A 15,881-nucleotide genomic window follows, 5' to 3' on the forward strand; every position below is an offset into this window, starting at 1 on the left:
AATTTCAGAACTAACAAGATAAACTTAGAAGCTGAATCAGTTTGCCTCTAGTATCAAAAGTGAGGTTCCTGTGAATTAAAGCCACATTGAGAGTGGAAAGCATTGTAAATTCCTGAGAAGTAGAGATTAGAGCTCTAATAGTTTCAAACCTGTGAACCAGGATAGTGACAAAAACATAGATTTCAGATAGTCCTAAATGGGAGTTCTGGTTCTTCCACTTTAACCTTATGGGTTTGGCCAAGTTGCTTTTCTAAGTTTGCTTCCTTATCCATAACATGAAAATAATTTTTATTTAATAAAGAAATAGAAATCATTAATCCTACTTGAAAGTTAGAAAATTCACCAAGGTTGCATGTGTAAATTACCAGTGCAGAGTTGTTACTCAAATACTATTTGTTTTGTCATTGACCATCATTTCCTGTGGTCTGCTCTGCCTTCACTTAGCTAAGGGAATAAGCTGTTGAGTTGAAGTGTTATTTTTACTTTGTTGCATCTAAGCCTGCTACTTTGAAACTGTCCTTCATTTTTGGCATCCTATGTAATTCTTCAAGTACTTCCCTTACATAGCTCAGTCCATAAAGAATCTGCATTGTAATTCTTCAAATATATAGTGGTGGATTTGGGGCATAATTTCTTTGTTAGCAGAATTTCTAATTAGGCTATTAAGTTATACCCTGTAGGCTGTATGTATCCCAGAAATGTTTTGGGAGAAATTCCAAAATTTTTTAAACTTACAAGTCTAGAGAAAGAATCATATTAGTTTCTAATTATTAAAATATGAAAGATAGTAATTTTTATGCTAGAATGCCAGTTTTTAAACTTGTAGACTACCAAACTGTTTTGAAGATGGGAGAGAGAGATGTGGAAAAGCATTGTGAAAAAAAGAAGCTATATAGGAGGACAGATGAGTGAACAGTAGCTACGAGTTGAAGAATCTATCCCATGCTGAGAACTGCTGGGTTCCAGTCCTTTTACAATCTCTTGTTAGCCTCGACAATATATGTCTTAATTGATTTTTTTCTGTCAGAAAATTTTCAACATCTTATCTGTATCTGTTGACTTGGTTTATGGGCATGTCTAGGATGGAGTTTAGACATCGGTTTACATCCTTTTTGGCTAGGCCTTGTTACTCATGCCTAATTTCCTACCTAACATTTCTAAATGCAATTTGTTGACTACTTGCCCTTCTTTTTTCTCTATAAATCAAGGTGAAAAATTATAATAACCATAAGTTTTGGCTCAAGCTCAAAATATTTCTTTAACTTTTCCTCCAAATTGTAAGTGTGGTTTTGTCCACAATATTGCAAATTAAGTTCTTATTTGATTCCCTTTCATTGTTATTTTTGCTTTTCTCTAGGGTTCTCCCAACTCTTTTTTCTTAAAATATGGAAAATGTAAGTGGGAAATTACACTGCAAATAGAATTCCTTACTCTTATGAACATGTGGGCAAGTGATATTTGAATGTGCATACAATCTATCCCATATATCTCAATTTTTCAGTTACATGATTCCCCATTGCCTAGCACAGATTCTCAATAAAATATTTGTTGTCTAAATTTTGGAAAAAAACATAGAGGGGAAGGGAAGAGAGAAAGGAAGGGAGGGAAAATCTAAAATAAGACTGTTCAGAGTTCTAAGAAACTACTTTATATTGTGTAGTTATCTATCTCCTTTTCTTCTAAATAATCTTGGCTTTCCCAATGCAAAATTTTTAAATCCTGGCTGAGACTTCTATTTTGATCCATCAAGATATCAATGGTAAAGCTCTCCTCTAGAGTCCCTTGGACTGCAAGGAGATCCAACCAGTCCATCCTAAAGGAGATCAGTCCTGGGTGTTCTTTGGAAAGATTGATGCTAAAGCTGAAACTCCAATACTTTGGCCACATCATGCGAAGAGTTGACTCATTGGAAAAGACTCTGATTCTGGGAGGGATTGGGGGCAGGAGGAGAAGGGGACGACAGAGGATGAGATGGCTGGATGGCATCACTGACTCGATGGACATGAGTCTGAGTGAACTCCAGGAGTTGGTGATGGACAGGGAGGCCTGGTGTGCTGCAATTCATGGGGTCACAAAGAGACATGACTGAGTGACTGAAAAATGAAAAAAAAAAAAAAAAGCCAGGTAAGTTCCTTCAAAATTTTCCCATTTTCATTGGGAAAGCTTTTGCCAAGTACCAGCTCCCTGTCCCATCTTACTTGCCTTTCTTGACACTCCTGATACATAATAGTTTTATAAGCAAAGAAAACAAGTTTATCTTGAAGGTGGCAATGACAGTGAGTGATAGAAATGCATGCAATAATAGTATAATAGAATACACTTCCACTGCAAAAATGCAACATTAAAGGCAGAAGCTGATCATTGGAATGCATGTACACCCGTGGTGGATTCATGTCAATGTATGGCAAAACCAAATAAAAACAAACAAACAAACAAACAAAAAAAGAGCATTTATTTACCATTCAAAGTATATATTAACCAGAAAACTTGTAAATTTTTCACGGAAAAATGAACATACTTTTGTCTGGAAGCTCTTGTCTTTTATTTCTTTTGAATTAACAAAGCTACAAGTGATAAAGAAAATGAATTGTTACACTGAGAATGAAGAAAGAGAATAATCAAGTGGTGATATTGCCTGTATTTAACAATCTTGTTTTCTAAGCTAGTTGGGCAGGAATAGGAAAGAGAGACCAAGCCTGTAAGTAAAGAGAGAAATTAACAGTATACAATTGTTGGGGCTATAATATGTTATGGATTTATGCCAGTCAAGGTTTTAAAATGTAATCACTCATTGGAGAAACAACTTCAATTAAGACAGTTTAAGCCAAGGCCAAGACTAAAACTCTATTTCATACCAAAGAATAGGAAGCAAAGCATGGTCACAAGGAGCTTTATTCTCTGGATATGTTCTATCACTCTCTTTTGTTAGCTCAGGTTTCATTTTTTATCACTTTCCTCTTCCTAAAGCTGTCTTTACTTCCTTCCAAAGATATGCTTTCCAAGGCCAATTCCAGATGTTTCTCTCATTTGCCTATTGTTATTATATTATTATAATGCATATTCTCTCTTTGAGGCTTCCTTGGTGGCTCAGTGGTAAAGAATTTGCCTGCAGTGCAGGAGATCTGGGTTTGATCCCTGGGTTGGGAAGATCCCCTGGAGGAGGAGGGCATGGCAACCCACTCCAGTAATCTTGCCTGGAGAATTGCACGGACAGAGGAACCTGGCTGGCTACAGTCCATAGCGTTGCACAAAGTTGGACATGATTGAAGCAACTAAGCAGCAGCAGCATTCTTTCTTCAACAAATACTTTGTTGGGTTTCCCACTCGCCAACTTCTAATCCTATAGCTCTTAGCTGAAAAGTTCTACTAAATTTGGATTTCTAATAGCTTATATTCTGTTCTGAAAGCAAGGGAATTCCAGAAAAACAACTACTACTGCTTCATTGACTAGGCTAAAGCCTTAGACTGTGAGGATCACAACAAACTGTGCAAAATTCTTAAAGAGATGGGAATACCAGATCACCTTACTGGTCTCCTGAAAAACTTGTATGCAGGTCAAGAAGCAACAGTTAGACTGGACATGGAACAACAGACTGGTTCAAAATTAGGAAAGGAGTATGTCAAAGCTGTACATTGTCACCTTGCCTATGCAGAGTACATCATGCGAAACCGGGCTGGATGAATCACAAGCGATTGGAATCAAGATTGTGGGGAGAAATATCAGTAATGTCAGATATGCAGATAACACCAGCCTTATGGCAGAAAACAAAGAGGAACTAAAGATCTTCTTGGTGAGGGTGAAAGAGGAGAGTGAAAAAGCTGGCTTAAAATTCAACATTCAAAAAACTAAGATCATGGGATTTGGTCCCATTACTTTATGGCAAATAATTAGGGGAAAATATGGAAACAGTGACAAACGTTATTTTCTTGGGCTTCAAAACCACTGCAAACAGTGTCTGTAGCCATGAAATTAAAAGATGCTTGTTCTTTGGAAGAAAAGCTATGACCAACATAGACAATGTATTAAAAAGCAGAGACATCACTTTGCCAACAAAGGTCCATATAGTCTAAGCTATGGTTTTTCCAGTAGTCCTATATGGATGTGATAGTTGGACTATAAAGAAGTCTGAGTGCCAGAGAATTGATGCTTTTGACCTGTGATGCTGGGGAAGACTCTTGAGAGTCCCTTGGACTGCAAGGAGATCAGACAAGTCAATCCTAAAAGAAATCAACCCTAAATATTCATTGAAAGAACCGATGCTGAAACTGAAGCTGCAATACTTTGGCCACCTGGTGTGAAAAACTGACTCATTGGAAAAGACCCTGATGCTGGGAAAGTTTGAGGGCAGGAGCAGAAGGGGACAACAGAGGATGAGATAGTTGGAAAGCATCATCTACTCAATGGGCATGAGTTTGAGCCAACTCTGGGAGATAGTGAAGGACAGGGAAGCCTGGCGTGCTACGGTCCATGGGGTCACAGAGTTAGAGATGACTGAGCAACTGAACAACAAATTCATCGGAGGGACTGATGCTGAAGCTCATGTACTTTGACCACCTGATGCAAAGAGCTGACTCATTGGAAAAGACCCAGATGCTGGGAAAGATCAAAAGCAAAATGAGAACAGAGCAGCAGAAGATGAGATGGTTAGATAGCATCACTGATTCAATGGACATGGATCTGAGCAAACTCCAGGAAATAGTGCAGTTCAGGGAAACTTGCATGATGAAGTCCATGGGGTCATGAAGAGTCAAACACAACTTAGCCACTGAACAACAACAAATTCATTGGAAGGACTGATGCTGAGCTATAATACTTTGGCCACCTGAGGCAAAGAATCAACTCATTAGAAAAGACCCTGATGCTGGGAAAAACTGAGAGCAGGAGGAGAAGGAGTTAACAGAGAATGAGATAGTTGGATGGACATTGAGTTGGCTCCATTGACTCAATGGACATGAGTTGGAGCAAACTCCAGGGGATAGTGAAGGACAGGGAAGCCTGGTAGGCTGCAGTCCATGGGGTCTAAAGAGTGACTGAGTGACAACAATGAGAAAAGTTAATAAAGAGTTCTAAATTCAGATAGAAAATACACACTGTTCATTGAGGACACAGAAATATCTTTGAAAGTGAAATATTTGACGTATACATGGATACTTGTGGTTTGCTTTTGTTACCTATTTAGCAGTGAGTTTATATCACTGATGAATATCAAAAACATGGGACAACAAGGAAGTACCTTGGTTATTGTGAAGTCACCAGAGTTCACTTCAAAGCCTGTGTGCTTTCAGCTACCTCTGTTCATAAAATTCCCTCATTTAAAATGTCATTTAAGTTAACTTTCAACCTTGCATCTAAAGCCCCATGATGCTGCTTTTCATTCTTTCACTACCTAATAAATAAATACTCACCACTGGAGCTCTGCCACATATGAGTGATCACAGTCACTCTGATGGAAACTCCTTATGCCACTTGTTATAGACAAATTAGAGAAAAGAGCTTATCGAGAGACCAAAATGACCCATGAAGGTTAATTTATGCAGTATGTATTTATCAGGATATCTTAGGCAAGGAGCTGCTGCAGGCCCGGATGACAACTATGATTTATCAGTGACTACTGTCCTCAAGAAAATTGCTATTTACAGAGGTGGAAAAAACACAAACACAAATAACTGTACTTCAGAACATAAAGTGATGAATACTGTAAGAGGAACAGGGTCAAAGAGGTAGTGCCAACTTTCAGCTAAAGCAATTGGGCATTTCCCCTTAGAGGAGTCATTAAACTGTGCCTTAGAAAAATGGGTTGCATACTATTTACATAGAGGATTGACTAGGAGGGAGGGTATTTCAAATGCAAGGAGTGCCTTGAGCAACGGCACACATTCAGGCCACAACAGGCGAATCAGCTCCCCCAACAGCAAACATTTGTATTTCATCATACGTCCTACTCGGATATATTAAATGTGTGTAAATATTTCATTAAATAATGAAAGGCATTATCATGAAATATACTCATTAATTACTATTTCATATATATTTAAAAATCGACCAACAGAAAATATGTTAAGAATAAAATAGTATTTTCTGAATTTTCTTTGATTGCTTTACACGTTTTTCTTGCCAAAGTAAGTTCTTCATTCAGAACAGTTATTATATTAGTCAATATTCTCCAGAGAAGCAGAACCAAGAGGATGCGTGTGTGTGTACATGTGTGCATATTCAATGATGTACATATACTCATATGGCGAGGTCTCCATATCTGCAGATAAGGAGCACCAACAGTATTCACTGTATTAATACTATGTCATTTTACATAAGGGACTTGAGTATCCATGGATTTGGTATCAATGGTGGCTTCTGGAACCAATCTCCCATGGACACCATTGGAAGACTGTTTATTTATGTATACTCACACACATATATACATATGTACATATACATATATATATTCATTTCATATTGATTTGGGAGAGAGCTTTTTTAAGACTTGTCTCATACAATTGCAGGGGGTGGCAAGTCTGATATTTAGAGAGCTGGCCAATAAGCTGGATATTTCAGTAGGAGTTGCTGTTGTAGCCTTGAGTCTGAAGTCAGCCTGGAAGCAAACTTCCTTCTTTTTTCAGGGAACTTCAGTTTTTCTCCTGAGTTCTTCTACTGATTGGATGAAGCCTGGCAACATTGTGCAGAGTAATCTGCTTTACTTAAAGTCTACTGATTTAAATAATAACGTAAAAAATTTAAACAAAATAATTAATAGCAACATCTAAACTGATATTTGATAAAACAGCTGGGCATTATAGCCAAGTTGACACATGAAAGTATCTTCATATGAATAGTTACCACGAATCATGAAAACCTGTCAGTAATAAAAAGAGAGAAATAGTATCTTTATAGTTCATCATAGTTTTGTAAGCATTTTTTCACATATGATGTTAAAAACCCTATGAGGAAATCATGGAACATGTTGCTATCAACAATTTCTAAATGACAAATCTGAGGCCCGGAGAAATTCAGAATCTTGAAGGTTAAGGAGCTAAAAGTGGCACAGTTGGTGTCAGAAGGGAACTGATACCTTCAGTTCCAGTTCAGTCGCTCAGTCGTGTCCCACTCTTTGAGACCCCATGAATCGCAGCACACCAAGCCTCCCTGTCCCTCACCAACTCCCGGAGTTCACTCAGACTCACATCCATCGAGTCAGTGATGCCATCCAGCCATCTCATCCTTGGTCGTCCAGCATCAGAGACTTTTCCAATGAGTCAACTCTTCGCATGAGGTGGCCAAAGTATTTGAATTTCAGCTTTAGCATCATTCCTTCCAAAGAAATCCCAGGGCTCAGAATGGACTGGTTGGATCTCCTTGCAGTCCAAGGGACTCTCAAGAGTCTTCTCCAACACCACAGTTCCAAAGCATCAATTCTTCGGCACTCAGCCTTCTTCACAGTCCAACTCTCACATCCATACGTGACTACTGGAAAAACCATAGCCTTGACTAGACAGACCTTAGCCAGCAAAGTAATGTCTCTGCTTTTGAATATGCTATCTAGGTTGGTCATAACTTTTCTTCCAAGGAGTAAGCGTCTTTTAATTTCATGGCTACAATCACCATCTGCAGTGATTTTGGAGCCCCCCCAAAATAAAGTCTGACACTGTTTCCACTGTTTCCCCATCTATTTCCCATGAAGTGATGGGACCGGATGCCATGATCTTCGTTTTCTGAATGTTGAGCTTTAAGCCAACTTTTTCACTCCCCTCTTTCACTTTCATCAAGAGGCTTTTTAGTTCCTCTTCACTTTCTGCCATGAGGCTGGTGTCATCTGCATATCTGAGGTTATTCATATTTCTCCCTGCAGTCTTGATTCCAGCTTGTGTTTCTTCCAGTCCAGCGTTTCTCATGATGTACTCTGCATATAAGTTAAATAAGCAGGGTGACAATATACAGCCTTGACATACTCCTTTTCCTATTTGGAACCATTCTGTTGTTCCATCTCCAGTTCTAACTGTTGCTTCCTGACCTGCATACAGATTTCTCAAGAGGCAGGTCAGGCAGTCTGGTATTCCCATCTCTTTCAGAATTTTCCACAGTTGATTGTGATCCACACAGTCAAAGGCTTTGGCATAGTCAATAAAGCAGAAATAGATGTTTTTCTGGAACTCTGGCTTCTTCCATGATCCAGCGGATGTTGGCAATTTGATTTCTGATTCCTCTGCCTTTTCTAAAACCAGCTTGAACATCAGGAAGTTCACAGTTCACTTATTGCTGAAGCCTGGCTTGGAGAATTTTGAGCATGACTTTACTAGCATGTGAGATGAGTGCAACTGTGTGGTAGTTTGAGCATTCTTTGGCATTGCCTTTCTTTGGAATTGGAATGAAAACTGACCTTTTCCAGTCCTGTGGCCATTGCTGAGTTTTCCAAATTTGCTGGCATATTGAGTGTGGCACTTTCACAGCATCATCTTTTAGGATTTGAAACAGCTCTACTGTAATTCCATCACCTCCACTAGCTTTGTTTGTAGTGATGCTTTCTAAGGCCCACTGGGCTTCACATTCCAAGATGTCTGGCTCTAGATTAGTGATCATACCGTCATGATTATCTGGGTCATGAGGATCTTTTTTGTACAGTTCTTCTGTGTATTCTTGCCACCTCTTCTTAATATCTTCTCCTTCTGTTAGGTCCATACCATTTCTGTCCTTTATCGAGCCCATCTTTGCATGAAATGTTCCCTTGGTATCTCTAATTTTCTTGAAGAGATCTCTGGTCTTTCCCATTCTGTTGTTTTCCTCTATTTCTTTGCATTGATCGCTGAAGAAGGCTTTCTTATCTCTTCTTGCTATTCTTTGGAACTCTGCATTCATATGCTTATATCTTTCCTTTTCTCCTTTGCTTTTCACCTCTCTTCTTTTCACAGCTATTAGTGAGGCCTCCCCAGAGAGCCATTTTGCCTTTTTGCATTTCTTTTCCATGGGGATGGTCTTGATCCCTGTCTCCTGTACAATGTCACGAACCTCATTCCATAGTTCATCAGGCACTCTATCTATCAGATCTAGGCCCTTAATTCTATTTCTCACTTCCACTGTATAATCATAAGGGATTGATTTGGGTCATACCTGAATGGTCTAGTGGTTTTCCCTACTTTCTTCAATTTGAGTCTGAATTTGGTAATAAGGAGTTCATGATCTGAGCCACAGTCAGCTCCTGGTCTTGTTTTTGTTGACTCATCTAATCTTTTCATTGCACCATCTATTACTTTTCCAATCCAAATTCCTATAGTACTTATTATCTGTAACACTTCATACACTTAGTTAACTGTACTTTTATTGATATGTATTCTGTCTCCAACTAAATTCTAAGACTTGCCTTATTACAGATAACCCTGTTACGCCCTGTTATATATAATTGACTATCAATAAACATTTTTAAAGAATTAATTCTTCTACAAATCCTATTAATGCTGTATAACCATTTGTTTATATAGCTTGCGGTGACTGACTCCTTGATTAAAATTTTCAAGGCATGTGGAAGAAGCTGTATTGCAGTGCCTTTTATAAGGCTGGCAAGTCAAAAAAAAAGCCTAAATTATCTATATTAAGAAAGGCTCAAGAGTTGTGTGAACAAGGGCAAGTTGCTCAACTTCTTTAAGGTCTAATTTATCTTTAAAAAGGAGGAAGATACTAGAACCTTAAGAATGTGTTGTGTGAATAGAAAGTGAGTTACTATATGTATCAGTTCAGTTCAGTCGCTCACTCATGTCTGACCCTTTGTGACCTCATGGACTATAGCACGTCAAGCTTCCCTGTCTATCACCAAGTCCCAGAGCTTGCTCAAACTCATGTCCATTGAGTCGGTGATGCCATCCAACCGTCTCAACCTCTGTTGTCCCTTTCTCCTCCTGCCTTCAATCTTTCCTGGCATCAGGGTCTTTTCCAATGAGTCAGTTCTTCGCATCAAGTGGCCAGAGTATTGGAGCTTCAGCTTCAGCATCAGTCCTTCCAATGATGTTCCAGGACCAGGGATCAAACCCACATCTCTTACATCTCCTGCATTGGCCGGAAGGTTCTTTACCACTAGTTCTACCTGGGAAGCCTACCATATGTATAGTGGATATGACTAGTTCCATAACAATCAAGGTGCAAGAGACGTCATGATTCTCTTTTTGTAAATAAAGCCTTCTCCAAATCACAATTTATCAAGATCAACTTACTGAATCCAATTTAAGTGATTAGATGAGGTTATCTTCACTGATGCTTACAAAATCCCTGGGGCTTAAATATTCCTAGGAAAATGGGGAAGGGTCTGGCTCTGGGTCAATAGGGATGACTATTTTCCCCATTGGCTCCATCTGCTTGCTATACACTGGGGTACAATCTTCAAAGAAATGGATAGCAGCTCAGTCTTTTAAATGCTCCACAATAGTTGGGCACTGCTTCTATGCCATAAACTGAAAGGGGCCTCCTTGGGTGAGCTAACCAATATATACTAATACTTGCAAGTATTCCTTTCTGCTGACTTCCTTGCCAAAAATGTCCTACTGGAGGTACTCAAGATGCAACATTTAAAGATAATTCTCACAGGTATTCAAACATCCATTCTCATACAAGGGCTTGTTGTCTCTAGAATGCTGAGTCTAGGCACTTGAAGAAATCTACAATCCTCCCCATGTTTCAGGAACCACTTCCAGAGTTGAACCACTCTCCCAAAGCCTCCATTTTCATCTCCTTTGGGACAGTCCAGTTTAATCCCTATTTTGGCTGAGGACTTTGGAATGAGTCCTATACTCTCACTCTGAGGCTAAAAGAAATCTGAATTTCAGAGGCATAGAGCCTTGGCATTGTTCTTTGGTGAAAACCCAGTAAAGTCAATATATTAATTATTCAGTAATCACATTGCTGCACAGGCATTGAGTAGTTGCTCAACATACGTTGCTTTTTGTCAGTGTTATTTGGAAGACTATAATGCATGTTGATTATGCTCCACCAAACCTTCTGTGTCTCATGAAGCAAAGGATATAAGGAACGATCCTGGTTTTTGCAGTCACACAGCTCAGGTGTTGATCCTGGCTCTGCTTCTTACTATCTCTGTGTACTTAGATGACTTATTTCATGCAGCCTCATTTTTTTTAATGTAAAATTAATTATATTGGTTAAATGAACCTAATCTATAGCCTTAGACTTCAGCTGACAGGACATATAAGTATTTCACATTTCTGATAATATCCCAAATCTCAAGGCTTCGAGTCTATAGCTGCTAAACTAATAAAAAAGTTAGGTTTTTGGTGACAGCTCTTCCCATTAACTTAATTTTGTATGGGGCCCTGTGGGTAAGGTTTGCCTGCAGTCACTTTGTCCTCACATCCTCTGTTTAGTCCCAGGCTGCTGTTTTCATGTTTCCCTCTCTGAACAGTAGAAAAATTCCTGTCGGTTCTCATGATGAAAGATATTTCAAGGAAGTTCCCTCGAACCAGGTCTTCAGGTAGGTCCCAGCCATAGCACACTCACACTTGATGAGGAGCAATATCAGGGAAGGTCATGTGCAGCCTCCTGCTGCCACATCCTGCCTCCCTTTGACATTCAGACAAGTTACCAGCTTAGAGTTGCTCTTCCATATCTTCTTATAGCTTCTGAGGTCCCTTTCTCCAGGCCAGCCTTCTTCAAGTAGTCCCAGCCCCTTAGGCTGGTTTGGATGCCCGAGCACAATATGTGGACCAGGTTTAAGTTCTCACCTATAGATATCCTGGACCCGTGCAAAACAAAATGTGTCTCAGGGCATCTGTATCAGTCCTTAAGAGCATTCTGCAATGGTCACAACCCCCCTGGGACATTTTCTGAGAAGTTTTGCTACCAGCCACACATAGAGGACCTTATGACATGCTGAACCTTGACCTGGTCCAAAATATTCCTTATAGCAACTAGCATGTGCAACATAGTAAGCTCTCAGCAAATAGAAGTCCCCTTCTGTATTCTTCGCTTAAGAACAATTTGATGTATTTGCTAGACAGATGACTATAAAGCATATTTATCTTTATGCCAAGCAAACTGATTTTACAGTGATAAAATCTGAGATCCAAATATCTCTTGGTCACTATTGTTAAATAGAGCTCCTCAGGACTTGAGAGCTTACTATTAATGTAGTCTACATGATTATCAGCTCGCCTGGCTTAATCAGAAATAGAATTAGGGGAATGTACAATAATTACCAAGGAGAGTCATGGTATTGCACTATGGTGGGAGCCATTTCAGCTTGTACTACAACGAGAGAAGACTCCTCTTCTTTCCTGGCAAGGACTCAGCCAATGAAAAGTCATGGACTCTTTGTTTACTAGAGCCCTCCCAGCTTCCTTTGCCCCTCTAGTGGCTTGACCTGGTTGCAGACCCTGAATTGGGATTCTTTACTGATCCCAAACAAATCTATCTTTGCTGGAGAAATATCTGGCAGAAATATTTGTTTCAGGTTAAAAACGCAATCTTCACACTGTGAGAAAATGTCAGCTAAATAAATGGGGCACAGATACTTGAACACTGAAAACTTTTATTGTTCTTGCCTTTGTCAAAAAAATCTCACTATTAATTTCCGATACTGACCAATAAACAGATGTGAAGACGGACCTCCTGCTGACTCAGGTACTAGGTGAGTTGGAGCCCGTGGGCAGTGCCTTGGTCTAGCATGTGTAAACTTTCTAAGCTTTCCAAGACACTCAGCTCTTTGCTGATAATAGTGTCGGGTTAGTTGTAAACCACCCTTTCATCATTACCATAGGGCACTTTCATTGACCTGGGTTTCCCCAGGTCCACTGAGTAGCTGTCAGTCAGAAATGAAAAGGTGAGATATTTTTTTTTAAAGTCATATACTCTCTATTTGTCTGTTTCCTAAGAAGAGAATTTCATTCCTCAAGTCTCAATTCCAGAGCTCTCTAAAGGCTTTTATTTGAGAACATGATTATATTTATAGCAATTATCATTTCTTCCTAACAAATTTCCAGATTCTTCTGTCATTCTTACCCACCAGGTGGTGCTACTTCCTTACATTTCCTAAAACCTCAACTTCTTTTTTTTTTTTTTTTAAACCTCAACTTCTGAAGAAACTTTTTTCAGGAGGTTTAATTCCATGTGTTAATATTCAAATTCTCAAACTTCTGTTATTAGAGACTCATAATGTAATAAGGAATTTTGTAAATAGAACCCAGTCAGTTGTAGTTGAAAAGCCGATTGAAACACATTCAGATGTTTAACTCTGAAGTCACTGTTGTGTGTTTAAAGTTAAGGGCAAGCTATGGGGATAGAAACCATGCAATCAGCAGACTCCAGCCTTCTACTTGTGTGGCGCCTTACCACTGACATGTATAAGAATAGACGTCTTCTCATTCCATAAACACTGCTTCATTATAAAACACTCACACGATATTACCTACAATGATTTTAGAACTTAGCCTTTAATAAAGATTTGTAAAGATTTTGCAGTATTCTTCCTTGACCATGATATGTAAAGCAGTCTCTAAAACAAGGATGATAATATTTATCCTGAATGTAAAAGCAACCTTGGAAATGAAAGAGCTGAAGTCAGGAGGGGGCAGGAGGCTGGATACGCGGATTACGTTCAGGGCGCCGCGGCAGAGCAGCTCAAACATTCCGTTTGCTCTCCTGCCTTTTCTCCTCACCTCGCAATTAGATGGGTCCGAGGGACTACTTCTGACCAGCGAAATCCTAATGGGTGTAACTGTATTATTTGAAACACCTCGCAAGTGGCCCTTTCCCCTAACAGAACACCCGAGGAAGCTGCATGCTCAGGCTGGCGCAGCTCCAATACGGCGGCAGCTCCGCTGGCCTGGGTCTCCGAATGACTGTGTGGTGCAGAAAGCTGGCCAGCTCATAGTGCGAGATGTAATGTGGACGAAAAATAAACTTCTTATGTTAAGCTACTCAGATTTTTGGGTTGATCGTAACCCTTGAGCACATGCCCAGAATAACGCCAGCTTTCTCTCAGCAAATATGTTCTACTTTCTTACATCATTCCTAACCAATACATGACTTGAATCCATTTCAGATTATTTAGCTTTGGGGATCTGGTTAATGTATAGATTTTAAATCGATCTATATTCATCTGGATTACATATTGTGTTGGAATCCTTGACTTTCGTTTTCTTCTCTTTGTAAGGATTAACCACAAAAATTTCGAGAAAAAGCATTTTAGCAGGAACTTGGTAGATAGAATTGGCTGAAATCCCAATAAAGTCATTTTATAACTTGTGCTACAGAAACTTCATATCATTCATCTCCTTTCTAAAACAGGATTAATAAAAACACTGATCTTATAAGTTTGATGTGAGAGTTGGTTAAATTAGATAAATATATTTTTAATAATTTTTAAATAATTTTCTTTTAGGCTTCTCTGAACTCACGACTTTTATCTTGGTCTTAAGAAAGTTTCTATCTGTGCAGGATAAATCTAAAATTTGTTATATGAGGAATACAAATAGAACATATTAATAAATTCTGATTCTAACTTATACTTTTGGATTGTGTAGTAAGCCTTATAAGCTTGGAGGATTTAGCTTAGCAGTTCACCAGTGATGGAGAGATCTTACCCCTTCTACCTGTGACAGCAGCCAGGCCCTCTCTGCGGTAAAACTCACCGCTTTCAAACAAAAGGTAATTATGGGAAGAAGAGAACAGTAACAGAGTGAAGAGAGCACATGTCTCTCCACATTTTCCCCTCTCTGGGTTGTGGCTCCATCTAGATCTGGGCATTCTTTAAGTGAGAGGAACACCAAGAGTGGGGAGGTTCACTTTCACCCTCTACTCTCCATCTGAGGCTCTGGGAGGAAGCACACATGTGGGCAGTCATATCCCAACCTGAGAATGAACCAAGGTCAAGAGGAGTAAGTCGTAGAGCTGCGTTGCCTTTGAGCCTATATAGGATAAGCTGACCTCAAGAAGTTGAACATTAGGGTAGAGAGCTTTCAGCAGCATCCTGATGGATAAAGAAATTCCACTGAAACCAGAAGGGGCAGAGGACATGATACTCGAGACCCCTGATGGCTCCCTGCTGCCGTGAGGTTGTGGGAGTTGCCCCCAGGTACCTCTGTGTGAAAGGACACCATCTCTAGGGGAGAGGCAAAATTGAGGAGACCAGGTGAGACTTTTATACTATAGAAACAAACATTATACTTTTAAAGACGTTGGATTGGATTAAATTTAAATGGAATTGGACAGTTAAAATTTTTCTTATTCAGATGTAGAGGATTGAAAACCAAAGTAGTTGTAGACAAAGCAGTTGCATTTTATGTAATTTTTTAAGATGATAAGTACATTCATAAATAAACATATATGTGTGAAATGTATGTATGACACAATATAACTTAAAATTATGACCATGCTATATACATTAAATAATGCATCCAATGCTCATAATAAGTGTGTGTGTGTGCATGCTAAATTGCTTCAATTATGTCTGACTGTGATCCCATGGACCGTAGTCTGCCAGGCTCCCCTGTCCATGGGATTCTCCAGGCAAGAATACAGCAGTGGATTGCTATGCTCTCCTCCAGGGGATCGTTCCAACCAGGGATTGAACCTGTGTCTCTTGTGTCTCCTGCATTGGGAAGCAGATTCTTCACCACTAGCACTACCTAGGATGCTTTAAGCTAAGCTAAGCTAAGTTGTTTCAGTCGTGTCTGACTCTGTGCGACCCCATAGATGCAAGCCCACCAGGGTCCCCCGTCCCTGGAATTCTCCAGGCAAGAATACTGGAGTGGGTTGCCATTTCCTTCTCCAATGCATGAAAGTGAAAAGTGAAAGTGAAGTTGCTCAGTCGTGTCCGACTCTTAGCGACCCCATGGACAGCAGCCCACCAGGCTCCTCCGTCCATGGGATTTTCCAGGCAAGAGTGCCGGAG

This window comes from Oryx dammah, unplaced genomic scaffold (genome assembly GCF_014754425.2).
Source record: "Oryx dammah isolate SB20612 unplaced genomic scaffold, SCBI_Odam_1.1 HiC_scaffold_18, whole genome shotgun sequence".
Classification (NCBI taxonomy): Eukaryota; Metazoa; Chordata; class Mammalia; order Artiodactyla; family Bovidae; genus Oryx; species Oryx dammah.